This window comes from Lontra canadensis, unplaced genomic scaffold, assembly GCF_010015895.1.
Source record: "Lontra canadensis isolate GAN:19392208 unplaced genomic scaffold, GSC_riverotter_1.0 scaffold130, whole genome shotgun sequence".
In the NCBI taxonomy this organism is placed as follows: Eukaryota; Metazoa; Chordata; class Mammalia; order Carnivora; family Mustelidae; genus Lontra; species Lontra canadensis.
The window spans coordinates 3,351,312-3,355,845 of NW_022631124.1; positions in this window are offsets into that span (position 1 = coordinate 3,351,312).

The following is a 4,534-nucleotide window of genomic DNA, read 5'->3' on the forward strand; positions in this document are numbered from 1 at the left end:
TTTTACATATTCCAGCAATAACTAATCAGAAATTATTTTTATTTAAATTACATATTTAGTAGTATATATAACAAACTTAAACTTTCATAAAATAAGAAACAAACATAACAAATGTTCAGGACCTAAGCAAGGGACTGTCAAACTTTGCTGAGGAATATTAAAGAAGACTTAATGGAGACATACGTCATGTTCCTGGCTAAAGAAGCTTGATTTTGTTGGGACGTCAAATCTCCCCAAATTACTTGTTTCAAACAAAATTAATTTCAGTCAAAATTCCAAAAGAATTTTCTTTAGAAATTGAAAAAATCATTCTAACGCTAATTTGGACAATTGACCAGGCAAGATTAGAGAGAGAACCTTTTTGAAAATAACCATAGCTGGTTGTTAAGTGTTGTAAATATTGGACACTGAGCTGAGTTTTTACATGTACGATTTAATCCTTTTAAGAACTTTTTTTTTTTTTTTTTAACTGCTTCTAAGAATTTTGAGAGGTGTTAAAATCGTTGCCATTTAACAGATTGGAAAAGAAACAGGCTCAGGGAAACCTGGATAGCTGAACTAAGCCACTGTCACTGCTGTGACTGGAGCTTAATCTGCTACATGAAGGGAGATAAGAGTGAATTTGCAATACCAGAATTTTACCCATATTGTATTTGTGGCTCAAGTCCATGCATTTTCCTTCTCACCCAACACCCAAATCTATTGGAATGAGAGAAGTAATACTTCTAAAGTTAAATAGAAAATTTTTGTTTTCAATGATGTGTTGTAATACACTTATCCACCAGGTGCAGTAGAGCTAAGAGTGTGTATACACACACACACACACACACACACACACACACACACTCCTCTGAGCAGGAGGCAAAATAAAAAATTCTTTGGAGGCCAGAAATGATGAAGAACATAAAATCGGAAGGGAAATTGAGGACTGGAGGGTAACTGAGGATCTCAGGTACCTGCTGATGCCTAGTAGCCAGGGTAGCCATAGGGAGCAGAAAGCAAAGACTTGCAACAATCAAGATGGTAGACTGAACCATCTTTATGATACCTGCATAAAGTTAGGACTCCTGCAGGGTGTTTGTGTGACAGAATGAGAGAAAACCCTGCTCTGCAGAGGGAGGTAGTGGGAATGCCTGTCCCAGCTTTGATTCTGGGGAGGAAATCTCTCCTGGAGTGCCTAACTACTGGTCCACATTTATATGGACATGGGGCTTGAATTCAGACTATGTTGGCAGTCAAAACAGTTAAGCAGAGAATCTGGTTGAAGTGAGACCCAGACTGGTTATTCTCAGGTGCCTGATAGAAGCATCCCAGACCTTAGAAATTTCCTCAGATAAGGTGCCAAGGAACATGAATTCACAGTGAACACACACACACACACAAAGTGAGAGTAAAAATTGTAAAACAACAAAAAAGACTCCCAATTGAAATACCATAATACAATATAAATTATCTTCAGTGGCTTTAAAGAAATAAGTGGTAATTAGAAATATAATGAAGCAGAAGACTAATAATTGACTAGAAAGTTTTGAAAAGTAACTTCTAGAAGTGAAAATATCAAAATTAGAAACTCAAGATATAGTTTAAAAGAAAATTGGTTGTAGAAATTACATAGAATGCCCATAGAGAAACAAGAAAAATCTGAAAGTTTGTTACATGAAGGATAAAACATAAGATCTAATACACATGTTAAATGGGTTCCAGGAGGGAACTGGGCAGAGATAACATGAAAAAAATAATGACTGAAAATAAATTACTGAGAACTGATGAAAAATATGAACCCCAGTTCAAGAATCCAAATGAATTAAAAGGAAGATAAAAAGATACCCATATTGGGGAGCCTGGGTGGCTCAGTCAGTTAAGCATCTGTCTTCAGCTCAGGTCATGATCCCGGCGTCCTGGATTGAGCCCTGAATCGGGCTCCCTGCTCAGCAGGGTAACTGCTTCTCCTCCCTCTGCCTGCCACTCCCACTGCTTGTAACCATTCTATGTCAAATGAATACATAAAATCTTAAGAAAAAGTTATCCATATATAAAAATATCATATTGATAGAAAATGAAAGAACACCAAAGACAGAGTAGAAATTTAAAAGCAACCAGAGATAAGACAGATTAATTTCAAAGGGGCAATATAGATTGCAAGTGACTTTCACAACTGGTCCATTAAATGGTGGAATATTTTTAATGTACTGAAAAACAGCTGTCAAATTGGAGTTTTCCTAGTCATCAAAATATCTTTGAAGGGAGGAGTCAAGATGGCAGAGAAGTAGAAGGCTGAGACTACTTCAGGTAGCAGGAGATCAGCTAGATAGCTTATCTAAAGATTGCAAACACCTACAAATCCAACAGGAGATCAAAGAGAAGAAGAACAGCAATTCTAGAAACAGAAAATCAACCACTTTCTGAAAGGTAGGACTGGCGGAGAAGTGAATCCAAAGCTACGGGAAGATAGACCGCGGGGGGAGGAGCCGGCTCCCGGCAAGCGGCGGAGCAACGGAGCACAAAATCAGGATTTTTAAAAGTTTGTTCCGCTGAGGGACATCGTTCCAGAGGCTAAACCGGGGTGAAGCCCACGTGGGGTCAGCGAGACCTCAGGTCCCGCAGGGTCACAGAAGGATCGGGGGTGTCTGAGTGTCCCAGAGCTTGCAGGTATTAGAACGGGGAAGCTGGCTACAGAGACAGAGCCCAGAAGTGAGCTTTCAGCTCGGGGTTACCTTGAACCGGTCGCAGGCTCGGTCAGCTCGGAGCGCGGCCGGAGGCCAGGGTGATGGGAGTAATTGGGCGCTGTTCTCTGAGGGCGCACTGAGGAGTGGGGCCCCGGGCTCTCGGCTCCTCCGGGCCAGAGACTGGGAGGCCGCCATCTTCATTCCTGTCCTCCGGAACTCTATGGAAAGCGCTCAGGGAACAAAAGCTCCCACAAGCAAACCCAAGCGGATTACTCAGCCCGCCCCTGGTAAGGGTGGTGCAATTCCGCCTGGGGCAAAGACACTTGAGAATCACTACAACAGTCCCCTCCCCCAGAAGATCAACAAGAAATCCAGCCAGGACCAAGTTCACCTACCAAGGAGTGCAGTTTCAGTACCAAGGAGAGCAGCGGAATTCCAGAGGAGGAGAAAGCAAAGCAGGGAACTCACGGCTTTCTGCCCATGATTCTTGAATCTTGCAGTTAATTTAATTTTTTTTTCTTTTTCATTATTTTTTTTTCTGCTAAATTTTTTTAACTCTTACCTTTTTCTTTTTCAACGTTTTTAACTAGTTTATCTAATATATATATATATATATATATCTTTTTTATATTTTTTCTTTATTCGTTTTCTTTTTTTAATTTTTTTTTCTTTCTGAACCTCTTTTTATCCTCTTTCTCCCCCCACACACACGATTTGGGATCTCTTCTGATTTGGTTAAAACACACTTTCCTGGGTTCTTTGCCACCCTCTTAGTATTTTACTTGCTCCTTCATATACTCTTATCTGGACAAAATGACAAGGCGGAAAAATTCACCACAAAAAAAAAAAAGAACAAGAGGTAGTACCAAAGGCTAGGGACCTAATCAATACAGACATTGGTAATATGTCAGATCTAGAGTTCAGAATGACGATTCTCAAGGTTCTAGCCGGGCTCGAAAAAGCCATGGAAGATATTAGAGAAACCCTCTCGGGATATATAAAAGCCTTTTCTGGAGAAATAAAAGAACTAAAATCTAACCAAGTTGAAATAAAAAAAGCTATTAATGAGCTGCAATCAAAAATAGAGGCTCTCACTGCTAGGATAAATGAGGCAGAAGAAAGAATTAGTGATATAGAGGACCAAATGACAGAGAATAAAGAAGCTGAGCAAAAGAGGGACAAACAGCTACTGGACCACAAGGGGAGAATTCGAGAGACAAGTGACACCATAAGACGAAACAACATTAGAATAATTGGGATTCCAGAAGAAAGGGAGAGGGGAGCAGAAGGTATATTGGAGAGAATTATTGGAGAGAATTTCCCGAATATGGCAAAGGGAACAAGTATCAAAATCCAGGAGGCACAGAGAACCCCCCCTCAAAATCAATAGGAATAGGTCCACACCCCGTCACCTAATAGTGAAATTTACAAGTCTTAGTGACAGAGAGAAAATCCTGAAAGCAGCCCGGGAAAAGAAGTCTGTAACATACAATGGTAAAAATATTAGATTGGCAGAAGACTTATCCACAGAGACCTGGCAGGCCAGAAAGAGCTGGCATGATATATTCAGAGCACTAAACGAGAAAAACATGCAGCCAAGAATACTATATCCAGCTAGGCTATCATTGAAAATAGAAGGAGAGATTAAAAGCTTCCAGGACAAACAAAAACTGAAAGAATTTGCAAACACCAAACCAGCTGTACAGGAAATATTGAAAGTGGTCTTCTAAGCAAAGAGAGAGCCTAAAAGTAGTAGATCAGAAAGGAACAGAGACAATATACAATAACAGTCACCTTACAGGGAATACAATGGCACTAAATTCATATCTCTCAATAGTTACCCTGAATGTTAATGGGCTAAATGGCCC